The sequence below is a fragment of the Coregonus lavaretus genome (genome assembly GCF_964263955.1).
Source record: "Coregonus lavaretus genome assembly, chromosome: 6".
NCBI classification, from domain to species: domain Eukaryota; kingdom Metazoa; phylum Chordata; class Actinopteri; order Salmoniformes; family Salmonidae; genus Coregonus; species Coregonus lavaretus.
The window spans coordinates 21,067,330-21,089,451 of record NC_139993.1 but is presented as its reverse complement, the minus strand read 5'-3'; positions in this window follow the sequence as shown (position 1 = coordinate 21,089,451).

Genomic DNA, 22,122 nt, shown 5'->3' with positions numbered 1-22,122 from the left:
TAATAATTGCTCCCACAGTTGTTTTATTCAAACCAAGCTGCTTACCTATTGCAGATTCAGTCTTCCCAGCCTGGTGCAGGTCTACAATTTTGTTTCTGGTGTCCTTTGACAGCTCTTTGGTCTTGGCCATAGTGGAGTTTGGAGTGTGACTGTTTGAGGTTGTGGACAGGTGTCTTTTATACTGATAACAAGTTCAAACAGGTGCCATTAATACAGGTAACGAGTGGAGGACAGAGGAGCCTCTTAAAGAAGAAGTTACAGGTCTGTGAGAGCCAGAAATCTTGCTTGTTTGTAGGTGACCAAATACTTATTTTCCACCATAATTTGCAAATAAATTCATTAAAAATCCTACAATGTGATTTTCTGTATTTTTTTTTCTCATTTTGTCTGTCATAGTTGACTTGTACCTATGATGAAAATTACAGGCCTCTCTCATCTTTTTAAGTGGGAGAACTTGCACAATTGGTGGCTGACTAAATACTTTTTTCCCACACTGTATATATATATACACATACATACATATAAATACATATACAGTTGAAGTCGGAAGTTTACATACACTTAGGTTGGAGTCATTAAAACAAGTTTTTCAACCACTCCACACATTTCTTGCTAACAACCTATAGTTTTGGCAAGTCGGTTATGACATCTACTTTGTGCATGACACAAGTAATTTTTCCAACAATTGTTTACAGACAGATTATTTCAATTATAATTTACTGTATCACAATTCCAGTGGGTCAAAAGTTTACATACACTAAATTGACTTTGCCTTTAAACAGCTAGGAAAATTCCAGAAAATGATGTCATGGCTTTCGAAGCTTCTGATAGGCTAATTGACATCATTTGAATTAATTGGAGGTGTACCTGTGGATGTATTTCAAGGCCTACCTTCAAACTCAGTGCCTCTTTGCTTGATATCATGGGAAAATCAAAAGAAATCAGCCAAGACTTCAGAAAAAAAATTGTAGACCTCCACAAGTCTGGTTCATCCTTGGGAGCAATTTCCAAACGCCTGAAGGTACCACATTCATCTGTACAAACAATAGTACGCAAGTATAAACACTATGGGACCACGCAGCCGTCATACCGCTCAGGAAGGAGACGCATTCTGTCTCCTAGAGATGAACGTACTTTGGTGCGAAAAGTGCAAATCAATCCCAGAACAACAGCAAAGGACCTTGTGAAGATGCTGGAGGAAACAGGTACAAAAGTATCTATATCCACAGTAAAACGAGTCCTATATCAACATAACCTGAAAGGCCGCTCAGCAAGGAAGAAGCCACTGCTCCAAAACCGCCATAAAAAAGCCAGACTACGGTTTGCAACTGCAAATGGGGACAAAGATCGTACTTTTTGGAGAAATGTCCTCTGGTCTGATGAAACAAAAATAGAACTGTTTGGCCATAATGACCATCGTTACGTTTGGAGGAAAAAGGGGGCGGCTTGCAAGCCGAAGAACACCATCCCAACCGTGAAGCACGGGGGTGGCAGCATCATGCTGTGTGGGTGCTTTGCTGCAGGAGGGACTGGTGCACTTCACAAAATAGATGGCATCATGAGCAAGGAAAATTATGTGGATATATTGAAGCAACATCTCAAGAGATCAGTCAGGAAGTTAAAGCTTGGTCGCAAATGGGTCATCCAAATGGACAATGACCCCAAGCATACTTCCAAAGTTGTGGCAAAATGGCTTAAGGACAACAAAGTCAAGGTATTGGAGTGGCCATCACCAATCCATGACCTCAATCCTATAGAAAATTTGCGGGCAGAACTGCTGAAAAAGCATGTGCGAGCAAGGAGGCCTACAAACCTGACTCAGTTACACCAGCTCTGTCAGGAGGAATGGGCTAAAATTCACCCAACTTATTGTGGGAAGCTTGTGGAAGGCTACCCAAATCGTTTGACCCAAGTTAAACAATTTAAAGGCAATGCTACCAAATACTAATTGAGTGTATGTGAACTTCTGACTTCTTCTGACAACTTCCGATAATTTTCATGATGTCCATTCGGTTTGCTTCAATATGCCATATCTTTCTAACTGTGCTCTTTCACAAAAGCTCTCAACCTATAACCTATATACTTATTATGGACACAGTATGCTTTACATTAGTTATCTTGTTGTTATTAGTTGTTATTAGTCCCATCCTTCAACTTCATTCAACACCACCCATCTATCTCTTAACACCATCCATATTGGATTTCTATTTGCCATATATTTTTCAACTGTACTGTGATGTTTTACAAAAGTTCTGAACCTTTCTATTCTCATTGTTTCTACAGATTGTAAATTGAAAATAAACATTTTTGCACTTCCTCTTTGTCCAGGTCCGTCTCCATCCCGTTCTCCTGTTACAGACTCAGGACATACCGGTCATCATAAATCCACACCAGGGTTGTGTTCATTAAGCACCAAACAGAGGAAAACAGACTGAAAAAGGTACGGACTACCGGGACTATTCCAATAAGAAACGCTCATTTTCTTTTTCTGTTGCAAAATGTTTTAAGGTGTGCCCTAATGAACATGATGAGAATAGCATGACATAAAACTATACTGGGAGAGAGGTAAGATCTGGTGATGGAGAGAGAATCAGTTTTGGAGATTGATGGGTTTGTTTGTAAAGACCTAAATCAAATGTTGTGCCGACTTTGCCAACTCATATTATTGCACCAATCTGTAGTACAATGGTAACAGTGATAGTAAAATTGTTATTATTATTGGCATAACATTGGGGACTACGGTGGTTTCATTGTGGGTTTCACTTTGCTGGTCTCACTTTCCAAAATAGAAGTGCAGTGCTTCACATATTTGCCCGTAGACGGTCAGTGAATGGGGGCACATGCCCTTACACATAGTTCACACAACACACACACCTGGGCGACCCCAGGCCCCCGAGGTGCTGCCGCAGCTCCATTGGACGGCTGACAGGTGGGAGACAACCAATATCTGTGTCACGCCGATATTACCTTCAGCAGTTTGTGTGTGTGTGTGTGTGTGTGTGTGTGTGTGTGTGTGAGTGTGTGTGTGTGTGTGTGTGTGTGTGTGTGTGTGTGTGTGTGTGTGTGTGTGTGTGTGTGGCGGAGTTGGTAGGTATGTAGGAGTGTGTCCTATTTGCGGAGGAATGTCTAGGTGACATGGGGCAGCCTTACCTCATCATCGTCGTCCTCATCTTCCTCATCAGACTCTGGCCCCTCTTCAGTCACCTCCCCTGAATAGCAAAGAGCCACAAAGGTCAGCTCAGGTCAAGGGTGAGAGGTCACATAGGAATTACAGACCCTTCAGTTTGTACATAACGTGCCCTCCAACAAAAAACTGTGTGTGTCAATGCACAGTGCCTTTAGAATGTATTCACACCCCTTGACCTTTTCCACATTTTGTTGTGTTACAGCCTGAATTTAAAATGTATGACATTATTTTTATTTTTTTGACAATACCCCATAAAGTGGAATTATGTTTTTCGGAACTTTACAAATTAATTACAAATGAAAAGTTGAAAAGTCTTGAGTCAATAAGTATTCAACCCTATTGTTATGGCAAGCATACATAAGTTCAGGAGTAAAAATGTGCTTAATAATTCACATAATAAGTTGCATGGACTCACTCTGTGTGCGAGAATAGTGTTTATTAACATGATTTTGAATGACTACCTCATCTCTGTATCCCACACATACAATTATCTGTAAGGTCCCTCAGTCGAGCAGTGAATTTCAAACACAGATTCAACCACAAAGACCGGAGAGGTTTTCCAATGCCTCGCAAAGAAGGTCACCCTTTGGTAGATAGGTAAAAATAAAAAAGCAGACATTGAATATCCCATTGAGCATGGTGAAGTTATTAATTACACTTTGAATGGTCTGTATCTATACACCCAATCACTACAAAGATACAGGTGTCCTTCCTAACTCAGTTGCCAGAGAGGTAGGAAACCTAACTTAGAGATTTCACCATGAGGCCAATGGTGACTTTAAAACAGTTGAATGGCTGTGATAGGAGAAAACTGAGGATAGAACAACATTGTAGTTACTCCACAACACTAACATAATGTGAAATGAAGGAAGCATGTACATAATTTTTTTTTTTACAAAACATGCATCCTGTTTGCAATAAGGCAGTAAATTAATACCGCAAAGAATTTGGCAAAGCAATTCCCTTTTTGTCCTGAATACAAAGTATTATGTTTGGGGCAAATCCAATACAACACATTACTGAGTACCACTTTCCATATTTTCAAGCATAGTGGTGGCTGCGTTATGTTATGGGCATGTTTGTAATTGTTAAGAACTGGGGAGTTTTTCAGGATAAAAAAGAAACAGAATGGTGCTAAGCAGAAGCACAATTCTAGAGGAAAATCTGGTTCAGTCAGCTTTCCAACAGACACTGGGAGATGAATTCACCTTAAACCTAAAACACAAGGCCAAATACACACTGGAGTTGCTTACCAAGAAGACAATGAATGTTCATGAGAGGCCTAGTTACACTTTTGACTTAAATCTACTTCAAAATCTATGGCAAGACCTGAAAATGGTTGTCTAGCAATGATCAACAACCAATTTGACAGAGCTTGAAGAGTTTTGAAAATAATAATGGGCAAATGTTGCACAATCCAGGTGTGGAAAGCTCTTACAAACTTACCCAGAAAGACTCACAGCTCTAATTGCTGCCAAAGGTGTTTTTACAAAGTACTCAGGGGTGTGAATACTTACATTTGAAGTCGGAAGTTTACATACACCTTAGGCAAATACATTTAAACTCAGTTTTTCACAATTCCTGACATTTAATCCTAGTAGCAATTCCCTGTTTTAGGTCAGTTAGGATCACTACTATATTTTAAGAATGTGAAATGTCAGAATAATAGTAGAGATAATGATTTATTTCAGCTTTTATTTCTTTCATCACATTCCCAGTTGGTCAGAAGTTTGCATACACTCAATTAGTATTTGGTAGCATTGCCTTTAAATTGTTTAACTTGGGTCAAACGTTTCAGGTTGTCACGGTCGCTGACAGATGAAGCGGACCAAGGCGCAGCGTGATAAGCGTACATTCTTTATTAGTACACACACGAACCAAAACAATAAACCAAACGATACGTGAAGTCCTAGGTTATACACAAAACCATACGGAACAAGATCCCACAACCTAACATACCAAAAGGCTGCCTAAGTATGGTCCCCAATCAGAGACAACGAGCTACAGCCGTCTCTGATTGGGAACCACCCTGGCCAAACATAGATATAAACGATCTAGAACAAAAACCATTGAAAACTAAACATAGAAAATCCACACCCTGGCTCAACAATTAAGAGTCCCCAGAGCCAGGGCGTGACACAGGTAGCCTTCCACAAGCTTCCCACAATAAGCTGGGTGAATTTTGGCCCATTCCTCCTGACAGAGCTGGTGTAACTGAGTCAGGTTTGTAGGCCTCCTTGCTCGCACACGCTTTTTCAGTTCTGCCCACAGATCTTCTATAGGATTGAGGTCAGGGATTTGTGATGGCCACTCCAATACCTTGACTTTGTTGTCCTTAAGCCATTTTGCCACAACTTTGGAAGTATGCTTGGGGTCATTGTCCATTTGGAAGACCCATTTGCGACCAAGCTTTAACTTTCTGACTGATGTCTTGAGATGTTGCTTCAATATATCCACATGATTTTCCTTCCTCATGATGCCATCTATTTTGTGAAGTGCACCAATCCCTCCTGCAGCAAAGCACCCCCACAACATGATGCTGCCACCCCCGTGCTCCACGGTTGGAATGGTGTTCTTCAGCTTGCAAGCAACCCCCTTTTTCCTCCAAACATAACGATGGTCATTATGGCCAAACAGTTATATTTTTGTTTCATCAGACCAAAGGACAATTCTCCAAAAAGTACGATCTTTGTCCCCATGTGCAGTTGCAAACCGTAGTCTGGCTATTTTATGGTGGTTTTGGAGCAGTGGCTTCTTCCTTGCTGAGCGGCCTTCAGGTTATGTCGATATAGGACTGAAGGTAGGCCTTGAAATACATCCACAGGTACACCTCCACTTGACTGAAATGATGTCAATTAGCCTATCAGAATCTTCTAAAGCCATGACAGCATTTTCTGGAATTTTCCAAGCTGTTTAAAGGCACAGTCAACTTATTGTATGTAAACTTCTGACCCACTGGAATTGTGGTACAGTGAATTATAAGTGAAATTATCTGTCTGTAAACAATTGTTGGAAAAATTACTTGTGTCAATCACAAAGAAGATGTCCCAACCGACTTGCCAAAACTATAGTTTGTTAATAAGAAATTTGTGGAGTGGTTGAAAAACGAGTTTTAATTACTCCAACCTAAGTGTATGTAAACTTCTGACTTCAACTGTATGTAAATTAGATATTTCTGTATTTTATTGTCAATAAATTTGCAAAAATTTCTAAAATCATGTTTTCACTTTGTCATTATGGGGTATTATGTGTAAATGGCTGAGAAACAGTTGTATTTAATCCATTTTGAATTCAGGCTGTAGCACAACAAAATGTGGACTAATTCAAGGGGTATGAATACTTTCTGAAGGCGCTGTATGTCATGCTGATACATACACTACCACGCAGGCGTGGACAAGTGGAGTGAAAGAGGCTTTGGGTCGAGTGGGTACGGTACGTTTTGTGGTTGAGTCAAAAACAGAATGAGCCATTCTGTTAAAACCTATCATATGACATGGCACTTTTCTATCAACCTTCCGCACCAGTATAGTATATTACGTAAAGGTACAGTATATTACGTAAAGGATTTAACCTTTTCGAGCTGTAGGGTGTGCTTGTGTGTGTTCTGTTGGGGTGACGTCCTTAAACTTTTGCAGAACTTCTCAGAATGAGGAGTGCCACTATGCTACAATATTACTCATGGACAGCTAGGAGCTGTTATGATTTGTAAGGACAATTTCAGGGGAAATGCTCTGCAAATACAGTATTGTATTGGGTAGCAACTAACTTTCCTACTTGGTTACGATTAGGCCTACCAACTTGAGAGACTAAAGAAATTAGCTCTGATAAGTTATGTTGCTATAAAGTATTGCTACACAATGCTATGTCACGTTTAGAAGTCATTCACTCAGGAGAAAGCAGAGAGGCTATACTGTAGAAAGTACACTACATTTCCCGTAATTGTTTTCTACAGTACTCATGGGAAATGAAGTGTTTTTCCCCGATCAGTGAGAGGTTGTGTGCTTCACTCACAATGTCAGGCCTGGTGAAGTCGATGCTCTGCACTGCACTCTGCCTCAGCTGGCTACTGAAGAGAAGCACACACACACTCTTGATGTACTCTGGGGAAAACAGTACCATGACATCCCACCTGAGCTCTGAGAGGAGTGTGTGGGGAGGAGGGAGGAAGGGGTTGCTATTTTTGTGTGTGTTGTGAGTGTAGCCTATGGGTCGTTCCACCTCAAAAAGCACAAGAAAGAGGATTTCGACACCCACCATCTCAAATTGTTCTGAAATCGTTTCTGTTGTTCGGAACAGATAAGATTAGCATTCTTGCAATATTATCAACTAAATAATATTATGTTTCAAACTACAGAAACAATTTCAGAACAATCTGAGATGGTGGGTGTCATGGCTTGCTGAAATTACATGGAGCAGTCATTCCTGATGTGCTATGAAAAAGTATTTGCCCCCTTTCTAATTTTCTCTACTTTTGCATATTTGTGATACTGAATGTTATCAGATCTTCAACCAAAACCTAATATTAGATAAAGGGAACATAAGTTAACAAATAACACAACAATTACATATTTATTTCATGAACCACCATGCTTGACCTTTGGTATGATGTTCTTACTGTGGAATGCAGAGTTTGGTTTTCGCCAGGCATTACTGGAACCATGTCGTCCAAAAAGTTATACTTTTGAATCATCTGTCCATAGAATGTTCTTCCAAGAGTCTTGATGATCATCCAGGTGCTTTTTGGCAAACTTGAGTCAACTGTTTGGATGAGATGGGTCCCATTATGCCTGGCGAAAACCGAACACATCATACCAAAGGTCAAGCATGGTGGTGGTGGTGTGATGGTTTGGGGATGCTTTGCTGGCTCAGGACCTGGACGACTTGCCTTAATAGAAGAAATCATTAATTCTGATCTGTATCAGAGAATTCTACAGGAGAATATCAGACCATCCGTCTGTGAGCTGAAGCTGAAGCGCAGCTGGGTCATGCAGCAAGACAATGATCCAAAACACACAATCAAGTCTACATGAAAATTGCTAAAAAGCAACAAATTGGACGTTTTGGAATGGTCTAGTCAAAGTCCAGACCTAATCCCAATTGAGATGTTGTGGCAGGACTTGAAACGAGCAGTTCATGCTTGAAAACCCACACGTCACTGAGTTAAAGCAGTTCTGCATGGAAGAGTGGGCCAAAATTCCTCCACTGCGATGTGAGAGACTGATCAACAACTACAGGAAGCATTTGGTTGGAGTCATTGCAGCTAAAGGTGGCACAACCAGTTATTGAGTGTAAGGGGGCAATTACTTTTTCACACAGGGGAATTGGGTGTTGCATGACTTTGTTTATGAAATAAATTGATTCAAAAGTATAACTTTTTGGACGCCATGGTTCCTGTAATGCCTGGCGAAAACCAAACTCTGCATTCCACAGTAAGAACATCATACCAAAGGTCAAGCATGGTGGTTTATGAAATAAATATGTAATTGTTGTGTTATTTGTTCACTTATGTTCCCTTTATCTAATATTATGTTTTGGTTGAAGATCTGATAACATTCAGTATCACAAATGTGCAAAAGTAGAGAAAATTAGAAAGGGGCCAAATACTTTTTCATAGCACTGTATGATGGTTTTAGTATACTGTGTGTGCGTGTATGTGTGCGTTCAGTGTTTTATGTTTGTTATATTCACATTAGCCAAGTAGCCTTTCCATAAAAGGTTTCTAAAAGGCCTACTCGTGAGACTTTTGCCATCATGATTTTGCATTATTCACAATTCACATAGGCCTACCTGTAGTGCATACTCCATTCAGCAATCCATCCCCACCTCTTGTCCGGTTACCAAAGACTCGCTCCTCCAAACATATTCAATTTATTCAGTCCTTCAACATCATAACAAAAGGAAGGCTATATCATGCTTAGTGAGAACGTGCCTCACACATACAATACAATTTAACGGAGCCTAGTATTTTTTATTTGAGGAGAAGTCTGATGCGTAAAGACATGTAGGCCTATTCTCGTTGAAGACAATTACAACAAGTTGACTGTTAACACTCCAAACATATTGAGCAAACACTGGATGTTAAAATGTTTTACTGTTGCTATTACTCGTTACTGTAGCCTATGTTATTTAATAAACTATCAATTCCCAATGGACTAGGACAATAATATTCCTTTCCCCTAGCCAAATTGGTGTTGATGACAATGCAAAGACTGTCAATAACCTACAGAACTTGAGACAACTGCATGCAGTATTAAGCCATGAAACGCGTTGATTGGCAAGTGAGTGGCCAAGCCCTCATCACACCTCCAATGTATTTATTCATCAAAACCCAGCACTTTTGCTCCACTGCCAGCTATTGCACTCATAATTCTCACTGTGAAAATAGCCAAAATATTTCTGACACACCCCTGGACCTATAGCACTAAGATTATTGTGTTAGGTTTGTTAAAATAAGAGCCCGTAGAGATAGTTCCTCTAACATTTCTTTGACTGAATGTACCCATGAGGGTGCAGTCAAATAGTCGTGGCCCGAGGATTTAGTCATTATTTTTATATGGTAGCTCCTACAATGCCTCTGAGGATATAGAATAGTTATATAAAGGCATTGAACTGAGGGCATGTCGTTAGGATGCGCATTATTAACTAATGCATTTGCTGTATCAGTATGTGTGTCTGCATTGGCTCTACCCTTTGACATTGAGACGTGTAAATACTAAGGATAAGTTACAACACAACAAAGAATCATATTATGTATGGTGAATATTCAATAAGAGCTTAATGGTTAAAAAAAAATACTAGACTCTTGGTATTTTAGATACAGTAGTGACAGTAGTGACAGGTGTATGAAAGTCCAAAGTGCATCTGATGTAAATATGCTTTTCACAAAATACTTGAGAAAGACAATTATAGAAATATAATGACAATAGAATAGAGAATATTAATTATATTTCCATGGAGACAATCACCTTTGGTACTCCTTCTGCCATCCTTACGCATGACTCCCACATTAAAGAAATAATTAGCATAATAAAAAAATCAGTTGGATGCGTCTCAATCTACCGCATTAGCCGATGTCGTACTTCCGCATCTGCGGTGAAAGCTGGCAAAGCTAGAGCAATGTTTGTCAGACCATGAGACATCCCGAAAATCTGTTTTCTCACGAAATCGTCTGTAGCCACCGAACGAACATGATCGTGTTCTCCGTTTTGCTCTATGACCCCCACAAGCATCTTGGGACTCATCTGAAGTCGGTATAGCCAAACTGCCAACTTCTGTCTGTAGCGTCCGAACAGTTTGGGCTACACACTAGTATGACCCTGGTGTGGAAAGGTGAGTCTCTCACGAACACGGTTTTGCTCTAGGATGCCCACAAGCCACACAAGACTCGTCTGAATATCCCCCGGTACCAGTTAAAAAAATTAGTGGAAGCATACAGTGCCTTCGGAAAGTATTCAGAACCCTTGACTTTTTCCACATTTTGTTACGTTACAGCCTTATTCTAAAATATATATTTTTTAAAGGTCCCACAGTTGACAGTCCATGTCAGAGCAAAACCCAAGCCATGAGGTCGAAGGAATTGTCCGCAGAGCTCCGAGACAGGATTGTGTCGAGGCACAGATCTGGGGAAGGGTACCAAAAAATTTCTGCAGCATTGAAGGTCCCCAAGAACACAGTGGTCTTCATCATTTTTAAATGGAAGAAGTTTGGAACCACCAAGACTCTTCCTAGAGCTGGCCGCCCGGTCAAACTGAGAAATCGGGGGAGAAGGGCCTTGGTCAGGGAGGTGACCAAGAACCCAATGGTCACTCTGACAGAGCTCTAGAGTTCCTATGTGGAGATGGGAGAACCTTCCAGAAACCCAACCATCTCTGCAGCACTCCACCAATCAGGCCTTTATGGTAGAGTGGCCAGACGGAAGCCACTCCTCAGTAAAAAGGCATGACAGCCCACTTGGAGTTTGCCAAAAGGCACCTAAAGGTCTCTCAGACCCTGAGAAACAAGATTCTCTGGTCTGTTGAAACCAAGATTGAACTCTTTGGCCTGAATGCCAAGCGTCACGTCTGGAGGAAACCTGGCACCATCCCTACGGTGAAGCATGGTGGTTGCAGCATCATGCTGTGGCAATGTTTTTCAGTGGCAGGGACTGGAAGACTAGTCAGCATCGAGGCACAGATTAACAGAGAAAAGTACACAGAGATCCTTGACGAAAACCTGCTCCAGAGCGCTCAGGACCTCAGACTGGGGCGAAGTTTCACCTTCCAAAAGGACAACGACCCTAAGCACACAGCCAAGACAACGAGGGAGTGGCTTCTGGACAAGTCTCTGAATGTCCTTGAGTGGCCGAGCCAGAGCCCGTTCTTGAACCCGATCGAACATCTCTGGAGAGACCTGAAAATAGCTGTGCAGCAACGCTCCCCATCCAACCTGACAGAGCTTGAGAGGATCTGCAGAGAGGAATAGGATAAACTCCCAAAATACAGGTGTACCAAGCTTGTAGGGTCATACATAATACATGTGCAAAAAATTCTAAAAAACGTGTTTTTGCTTTGACATTATGGGGTATTGTCTGTAGATTGATGAGGAAAAAATACAATTTAATCAATTTTAGAATAAGGCTGTAACGTACCAAAATGTGGAAAAAGTCAAGGGGTCTGAATACTTTCTGAATGCACTGTATATGGAGATCGTTTAGGGGTTAAATACATGTCAAAGAGAACAAAAAAAAGTTTCCTGATCTGCTTATATCTCTCAGATAAACTTCCTTTTGATTTTTTGGGGGGGACTATCTTTTTATTCATGTATGAAGCTGTTATTCAATGCCCTTCTATGGGCTTATAGCAGTATGGCCAAATTCAATGTTTTAGCAAATACGTTTTTAATTAAAAATATATGTATACCTTAAGGGGTCCTAAAACTCAAAATCAAATAGCTAAATGATCCTTGGTATGACCATCTTAAAACAATTCCATATGTTAGCTTAGAAGACCCTCCCCCCACCTGCTTAGGGGGGATTATATTATTAATGTTTTGTACACTCAGTGTATATCATCATATCTGACAGGTGTAAATGTCTTGCCATTTAAAATTACTGCCACCCTTCAATGTTGTTCAAGGCAAACATTATGTGTCACAAGCGGGACAAGGGAGAAAGTTGTTTTAAGGCAAAGGCCATGGACATCTTACACAAAGTCCCATGGGTCGGTAAACACTACGACTATGAATGTCCATCAGGCCGGAACAGTGAAGTGGAGGAACTCCCATGCGGATACTAAACAAACCTTGATGTCTTGGTTGTTGGGTAAAGGCCGAGCTCCATAGTCATGATTATATAACGTTATAATCCTGAAGGCTTTTCATGATGAGGCAGATAAGGTTTAATGCCGTGAATGGACGAGGGAAGAAAATCTATCCACTGTGTTTTTAATATGATGCTACAAATGTTCTGACGTCATCATTCTATCCATTTCTCTCACTACTTGCCCTTAAACCATAACAAGGGTCAGGGGTGGGACCGGGTGGTTGTTGTTGCACTTGAATGTAGCCCAGCTTTCACAATATCAAAATCGGTTTTATTCCCCTGCCTAAAGCTTGAGGAGGTTGCTGGATGTGATACAATCAAGTATGGGTGACTGTCTGAATCTTAACGATCTCTTTAGTGGCTGAATGAAAAGCTTTTTTATTGGAGGCTTTAATATGCGTCTCAGATGAGAGAAAGAGAGCTAGTCTCTATTTGGAGTGGCTTGAATATGCTTAGTTTTTTTATTTCTCACTGATTAATTATTTAGAGTCAATTTCATGTCCTTCGTCTCTCTAGAATAGGCTACAGGCCTTTGACTTAGCATTCACTGATGACTCAGACTTTCTAAGCCATCTCTGTAACTAAGGATGGTGAAGCGCTCTCTGAATGCAGAGAACCTTAGGAAATTGGCCACTGGCTACTCGGCAGGGTGAGAATAGAGCTTTACTACTTGAACAACTCTTGGTTAACACCCAATGCCTTAGATGAACTCAGTCCCTCCATTTAGGGTACTGACTACTGAGTACAATACTGTCATGAATGTGGTTTGAGACAGAAGCTTTGATGAATAAGATCCATTAAATTGTTGTTGTATTCCCGGTGTGCACGGACTGTTGTAAGTCTATCTGGATGTCTGCTAAGTGACTAAAATGTAAATGTAGTGAGTGCCAATAACAGTATAACTGTATTCAATTCCCAATCATAACTACTTTTTAAAAAAAAACATTACTGTGAGTTTTGAGATAAAGGATGCATATCAACTGTTACTCATCAGTCCTTCAATGCTCAATAGAAATGTAGTGCACTAAAATCCTATTTTCTTATCCAACTGCCACACCATTGCATATTTGCACTGCCTTATTTGCACTGTACTCATCCCCTATGAAAATATATTGTATTATTTTCTAAACATATTTTATGCTGCTCAAATTGCCCTTCAGGGTTAATAAAGATTTACTGATTTGAACTCAACTTTACTGAACTGAACATAGGTCACATTCAACCATTCTGGTCAAAAGGATACATACACTGCTCAAAGAAATAAAGGGAACACTAAAATAACACATCCTAGATCTGAATGAATGAAATAATCTTATTAAATACTTTTTTCTTTACATAGTTGAATGTGCTGACAACAAAATCACACAAAAATTATCAATGGAAATCAAATTTATCAACCCATGGAGGTCTGGATTTGGAGTCACACTCAAAATTAAAGTGGAAAACCACACTACAGGCTGATCCAACTTTGATGTAATGTCCTTAAAACAAGTCAAAATTAGGCTCAGTAGTGTGTGTGGCCTCCACGTGCCTGTATGACCTCCCTACAACGCCTGGGCATGCTCATCATGAGGTGGCGGGGATCTCCTCCCAGACCTGGACTAAAGCATCCGCCAACTCCTGGACAGTCTGTGGTGCAACGTGGCGTTGGTGGATGGAGCGAGTCATGATGTCCCAGATGTGCTCAATTGGATTCAGGTCTGGGGAACGGGCGGTCCATAGCATCAATGCCTTCCTCTTGCAGGAACTGCTGACACACTCCAGCCACATGAGGTCTAGCATTGTCTTGCATTAGGAGGAACCCAGGGCCAACCGCACCAGCATATGGTCTCACAAGGGGTCTGAGGATCTCATCTCGGTACCTAATGGCAGTCAGGCTACCTCTGGCGAGCACATGGAGGGCTGTGCGGCCCCCCAAAGAAATGCCACCCCACACCATGACTGACCCACCGCCAAACCGGTCATGCTGGAGGATGTTGCAGGCAGCAGAACGTTCTCCACAGCGTCTCCAGACTCTGTCACGTCTGTCACATGTGCTCAGTGTGAACCTGCTTTCATCTGTGAAGAGCACAGGGCGCCAGTGGCGAATTTGCCAATCTTGGTGTTCTCTGGCAAATGCCAAACGTCCTGCACGGTGTTGGGTTGTAAGCACAACCCCCACCTGTGGACGTCGGGCCCTCATACCACCCTCATGGAGTCTGTTTCTGACCGTTTGAGCAGACACATGCACATTTGTGGCCTGCTGGAGGTCATTTTTCAGGGCTCTGGCAGTGCTCCTCCTGCTCCTCCTTGCACAAAGGCGGAGGTAGCGGTCCTGCTGCTGGGTTGTTGCCCTCCTACGGCCTCCTCCACGTCTCCTGATGTACTGGCCTGTCTCCTGGTAGCGCCTCCATGCTCTGGACACTACGTTGACAGACACAGCAAACCTTCTTGCCACAGCTCGCATTGATGTGCCATCCTGGATGAGCTGCACTACCTGAGCCACTTGTGTGGGTTGTAGACTCCGTCTCATGCTACCACTAGAGTGAAAGCACCGCCAGCATTCAAAAGTGACCAAAACATCAGCCAGGAAGCATAGGAACTGAGAAGTGGTCTGTGGTCACCACCTGCAGAACCACTCCTTTATTGGGGGTGTCTTGCTAATTGCCTATAATTTCCACCTGTTGTCTATCCATTTGCACAACAGCATGTGCAATTTATTGTCAATCAGTGTTGCTTCCTAAGTGGACAGTTTGATTTCAAAGAAGTGTGATTGACTTGGAGTTACATTGTGTTGTTTAAGTGTTCCCTTTATTTTTTTGAGCAGTGTATAACGGCAGAAGCCTCGGAGTGTTGGAGACTTTCAGTGTTACTCTGGCATCCAGGAATCCTGAAAACGACATAACATAACATATCATGAGGAGTTAGTGAAAAAGTGCTGCACATTCCTTCCTTCCTTCCTTCCTTCCTTCCTTCTTTTCTTCCTTCCTTCCTTCCTTCCTTCCTTCCTTCCTTCCTTCCTTCCTTCCTTCCTTCCTTCCTTCCTTCCTTCCTTCCTTCCTTCCTTCCTTCCTTCCTTCCTTCCTTCCTTCCTTCCTTCCTTCCTTCCTTCCTTCCTTCCTTCCTTCCTTCCTTCCTTCCTTCCTTCCTTCCTTCCTTCCTTCCTTCCTTCCTTCATTATCCCAGTAACTCTGTCTCCTGGCCTGCAGTGCCTTTTGGTTGTTACATACTGCTAATGTTGACATCACATGTATAGTTGCTACGTTCAGGGACAATGGTGTAAGACGGAGTGGGTGAAAGAGGAGAGAGGTACCTGGAAGAGATCTCTGAAGGATGGGTGCACCATGGGATTGGGCACGAAGGGGAGGGCATAGTAGGACAGGAACTCAGTGGTCTGGCTGAGCGCCGCCCCCCGTGTCTCCAGGTAGTGCTTGAAGTGGGTGATGCTCTCCTCAAAGTCTGCTCGGTCCTGTGGGACAAACACATTCAAACTAAATTATTGATTGTTTGATTGAGTTTATCAGGTAAGTAGTGGGCTGCTCCAACTGGAGACAATGTTGCTAGAAGTATTGGACTATTGATATTGTACATAGGCTCTGTATGTATTGCACTGTTTATGCATTGTATTGTATTAACAACTTACATTTTTAAGCACATGTGACCAAATGAATTTACTCTGGTTGGATAATCAAGTTAATCTAATCTTATCTATGGTTCACAACTTTCACAAATCCTGTAGGCTATACAATTGTACTGGATAAGATCACCATTTTGGTCTACTTGAACCAAGGAGTTGGGAAGAGAGCTTGGTGCAATGAGGCCATCTGTGGGTTGAAGATGATTTGATACATTTTGCATTTCATTTGTCATCACAGAGATGAGGGAGCTGATATGCAAAAATAGCAACACACACTTAGCCTATAACTCTGATATAAGAGTGACAATGTTGAGACAAACTGAATACAACAGACCTGGGTTCAATAGTATTTGTTTTCTTTCAAGGTGTGTTCGATTGAGCTTGCCTAGTGCGGTGGTACTCCGGGAACAGTAAAATGTACTTGGTGGTACAGTAACCGGAAAAGGTTGATAACCACTGGCCTAGCGCAATGGAACCAATAAAATAGTTCCAAAAGTGCAAAATCTGCCCATCTTGCACTCCATATCCGGCTCCATCAAATGCTCAACATATTTGAAAGAAAAAAAATACTATTCGAACCAGGGTCTGGAACTCATACTAAAACACATTTAGGGCTCTATTTTAACAAACTTAGGTTTACAATGGTAAATATTTGCGCTGGTGGTAGCATTACAGATTTGGGGGTGTGACAGAAATATTTTGGCTATTTTCACAACCGGAATTATGGGCACAGTAGCTGGCGGTGGCGTGAAAGGGCTGGGTTTTGATGAATAAACAAGTTGTGGGTGTGTCGAGGCTTGGCTCCTCACTGGCCAATCAGAACACATTCCATGGCTAAATATGTGGTTACTTCAAGTTTCATTGTCATCAATTCCAATTCAAATGTTAGTCCGTTAAAGCTTAGTTTTTAAATAGCCTGCTCCATATTTACTAAATATGTTGAACATGTTTGCAGTCCACATTGCCCTAATTGCATTGCTTCAATATGGAAATACATTGTTAAACATAGGCTATAGCATTCACACTGATACAAGGGCTAGGCCTACTGTAAATTGCCGTTTGGACATGCCAAACGTAGTCAATAAGCAATATTATATTCACTAGGCTATTGATAAGGCCTCAAAAGAGAATAATTCGAATCAAATTTGTATAATAAGAAACAACTTGTTTTCAATAGGCTATGTCTAAATACAGTTACTGGCACCATAATTGCTCCCCATGGGTGTATAATAGAGACAAAGCAACTTAGACTATGGAGTGTTTTACACACATCCAAACTTTTCACAGGAGCTGGATAAAGATTCAATATAAAGAGAACGGGGAATGTCCACTCACCGTTATACTGCTCAGAAATGTAATGTTATATAAACATCAATGAACCATCTTACAGATCCCCTCCCTCCCCCACAATTATAATTTAATAAATATAAAAAGAATACTATTTTTTTTAAAGGAACTCAGTCCGGATTTCAACTTACTCTTTAAAGTTGTAATAGTAGAATGCACAAGGTGCAATTTCGAAATTGGGCAGTGCGTCATCCGTTTTCCTCTTGTCATGTCAGTCATTGCAGCTATTTATAACTTGTCAGAAATGTCCAGATCAAGTAGCCCATGTCAGCTAATGTTTTTTAGACCATAGATTGCCCAAGATGTCCCCCATCTCCACTACTTCCCTAGAAATCATGTGAACACTCTGGCTAAAAGACATGGAAAGCATGCATTGGTTTCTCTGCTCAACACTTTACAATTTGAGTGTCACATGAGGCATCCAGCAATGATGACAAGCCTGAAAACAAGGCTATGGATGGTTTTCAACACTAGGCAGGTTTCCATTGAACCAGGTTTATTCGACAAAAGCAATGTCGCAAAAAAAATCTTTGCGACATGTGTAATGGAAACGTCAGATATAGGAAAACATTTTCTAAATATCAACAACATTTTCATCCGTTCGACAAGGGAGGATTTTACTTTTGTCGAACTTGGAACTGCGTTTTCGAATAAATTACGATTAGTGAATAATTTTGAAGGTATATAATAATAATAATATAATATGCCATTTAGCAGACGCTTTTATCCAAAGCGACTTACAGTCATGCGTGCATACATTTTTGTGTATGGGTGGTCCCGGGGATCGAACCCACTACCTTGGCGTTACAAGCGCCGTGCTCTACCACCTCGTTCCTATAAAGCTCCACTCCACATTTCATTCTAAATGCCTACTGCTTGCAAAATCCATTTTTTCAACCTTAAAAATAATGTTTCTTTGCAGGACAAGGATTGTCCTGACTTTCAAGAATGGCTGCATTGCTTCACCTTGCTTTTCTGGTTGGCTGGCAAGTTTAACCATCCAATGATTTCAGATCTACAGGAGTGCAAGTTTCACCATGGCACGGACCGTGGTGATACGTTGGCACTAGTCTGGGTACCAGTCTTTTTAGCTAAGTTTCCACTCCTTGCCACTCCTGTCATTTGCAAAAGAGACTGGCCTTTCAGCAATCTCAAAGTTCAATATGCAGCCGAATTTACGCACAGTTGCAAATTGGTAGTTGGAAACAACATTCATATTTTCCATGACAACATCAGAATTTTAAGAACAACAATAAACATTACGTTCTGCTGCGTTCATTCCCTTGTGAGATGGCAGTGACAATTCAAGATCATGTTGCTCAGAGTGCCTAGAGAGGATTCTGTAATGAGAGACAAAGAAGAGATACGGAAAATATTACCCTACAAGTTCAATTGAGCTACATTTGCTTCAGTTGCATACCATTAATGATAATGAGAGGAAAGAAACACAAAAACTGGCACCTGTAATCATTCCACACACATTCAGTGCATTCTGAAAGTATTCAGACCCCTTGGCCTTTTCCACATTTTGTTACGTTACAGCCTTATTCTGAAATGTTTTTATTGTTTTTATTCCCTCGTCAATCTACACACAATACCCCATTATGACAAAGCAAAAAACAGTTTTATTGAAATTTTTGCAAATGTATTAATAATCACATTTACATAAGTATTCAAACCCTTTACTCAGTACTTTGTTGAAGCACCTTTGGCAGCGGTTACAACCTTGAGACTTCTTGGATATGACGATACAAGCTTGGCACACCTGTATTTGGGGAGTTTCTCCCATTCTTCTCTGCAGAACCTCTCAAGCTCTGTCAGGTTGGATGGGGAGCGTTGCTGCACAGCTATTTTCAGGTCTCTCAAGAGATGTTCAATCAGGTTAAAGTCAAGGATCTGGCTGGGCCACTCAAGGACATTCAGAGACTTGTCCCGAAGCCACTCGATCCTGACTAGTCTCGCAGTCCCAGCCGCTGAAAAACATCCCCACAGCATGATGCTGCCACCACCATGCTTTACCGTAGGGATGGCCCCAGGTCTCCTCCAGACGTGATGCTTGGCATTCAGGCCAAAGAGTTCAACCTTGGTTTCATCAGACCAGAGAATCTTGTTTCTCATGCACTGAGAGTCTTTAGGTGCCTTTTGGCAAACTCCAAGCAAGCTGTCATGTGCCTTTTACTAAGGAGTGGCTTCCATCTGGCCACTCTACCATAAAGGCCTGATTGGTGGAGTGCTGCAGAGATGGTTGTCCTTCTGGAAGGTTCTCCCATCTCCACAGAGGAACTCTAGAGCTCTGTCAGAGTGACCATCGGGTTCTTGGTCACCTCCCTGACCAAGGCCCTTCTCCCCCGATTGCTCAGTTTGGCCGGGCAGCCAGCTCAAGGAAGAGTCTTGGTGGTTCAAAACTTCTTCCATTTAAGAATGATGGAGGCCACTGTGTTCTTGGGGACCTTCCATGCTGCAGAAATGTTTTGGTACCCTTCCCCAGATCTGTGCCTCAACACAATCTGTCTCTGAGCTCTACGGACAATTCCTTCAACATCATGGCTTGATTTTTGCTCTGACATGCACTGTTAACTGTGGGACTTTATATAGACAGGTGTTTGCCTTTCCAAATCATGTCCAATCAATTGAATTTACCACAGGTGGACTCCAATCAAGTTGTAGAAACATCTCAAGGATGATCTATGGAAACAAGATGCACCTGAGCTCAATTTCGAGTCTCATACCAAAAGGTCTGAATACTTATGTATATAAGGTATCTGTTTTTTATTTTTTATAAATTTGCAAAACTTTCTAAAAACCTATTTTCACTTTGTCATTATGGGGTATTGTCTGTAGATTGATGAGAAAACATATATAATTTAATCAATTTTAGAATAAGGCTGTAACGTAACAAAATGTGGAAAAAGGGAAGGGGTCTGAATACTTTACAAAGGCACTGTATGCTGATCAACATGACTTGCTTAAATGTTTTCCATTTTGTTATGCTAATTTCAGTTATATTGGGTTATGTGTCCCTCTGTTATTAAGAGATGGATTCTAGGCAGTCTACTTTAGTAAACTTTCTTAATGGACTTAGAGAGAATCATGGCTGGGGGAAGATGTTTTGGGTTGGAGGTGCATGTCTTTCCTGGATAACATCGGTTATGTTGAACTGGAAGAGAATACAAGATAAAAAAACAATGTTATCACACTGTATTAGATTAAATCAAAGTTTACTATCCTGACAAGTTTCAACAGGTGTAAAATGTTAAATAAAAGTTGTTGCTTGCAAATTCAATATAGGATTCAATACCCAAAATAATCAAGAGAACAAATCAAAACAAATTCAAAATATCAAGTATGTTGTAAACAAGGAAGTGGTATGCATAGTAATAAAATGAATATTTGCACAGTAAGATATATAGTAGAAGTTAGTATCGTCTATGTGTATTATAATGCTATTTACAATATAAAAAGTTAATAGTGTATTTTACGTGAAGTTCAATAAACAGTTAAAATAGAATAGGAGTGTTGACTATGTATTTATATTAATGTGAGTGTATATCTACTGTGTTTGTTTGTTTGTTTGTTTGTTTGTTTGTTTGTTTGTTTGTTTGTTTGTTTGTTTGTGTGTGTGTATGTGTGTGTGTGTATCTACTGTGTGTGTGTGTATTTGTGTTAATGTGTACCGGTGTCTATTCCACAAGTTACCACCAGCTAAATCTATTACTTTTAAATGCCTATTTACTCTATTCCATCTGACTGCACAATCCACTGTCTCATCAGCTCAGTCAGGCAATTTACAGTACATTTGGAAAGTATTCAGACCCCTTGACTTTTTCCACATTTTGTTATGTTACAGCCTTATTCTAAAATGTATACAATAGTTTTTTCCCCTCATCAATCTACACACAATACCCCATAATGACGAAGCAAAAACAGGTTTTTAGAATTGGTAGCAAAAAATAAAATAAATGACATATGACATTTACATAAGTCTTCAGACCCTTTACTCAATGCTTTGTTGAAGCACCTTTGGCAGTGATTACAGCCTAGAGTCTTCTTGGGTATGAAGCTACAAGCTTGGCACACCTGTATTTGGGGTGTTTCTCCCATTCTTCTCAGCAGATCCTCTAAAGCTCTGTCAGGTTGGATAGGGAGTGTCACTACACAGCTATTTCCAGGTCTCCAGAGATGTTTGAAGGGTTCAAATCTGGCCTCTGGCTGGGCCACTCAAGGGCATTCAGAGACTTGTCCTGAAGCCACTCCTGCATTGTCTTGGCTGTGTGCTTACGGTCATTGTCCTGTTGGAAGGTGAACTTTCACCCCAGCCTGAGGTCCTGAGCGCTTTGGAGCAGATTTTCATCAAGGATCTCTCTTTACTTTGATCTGTTCATCTTTCCCTCGATCCTGACTAGTCTCCCAGTCACTGCTGCTTATAAACATCCCCAAAGCATGATGCTGCCACCACCATACTTCACCGTAGGGATGGTGCCTGGTTTCGTCCAGACGTGACGTTTGGCATTCAGGCCAAATAATTCAATCTTGGTTTCATCATTTACATTTACATTTACGTCATTTAGCAGACGCTCTTATCCAGAGCGACTTACAAGTTGGACAGACCAGCGAATCTTGTTTCTCATGGTCTGAGAGTCCTTTAGGTGCCTTTGGCAAACTCCAAGCGGGCTG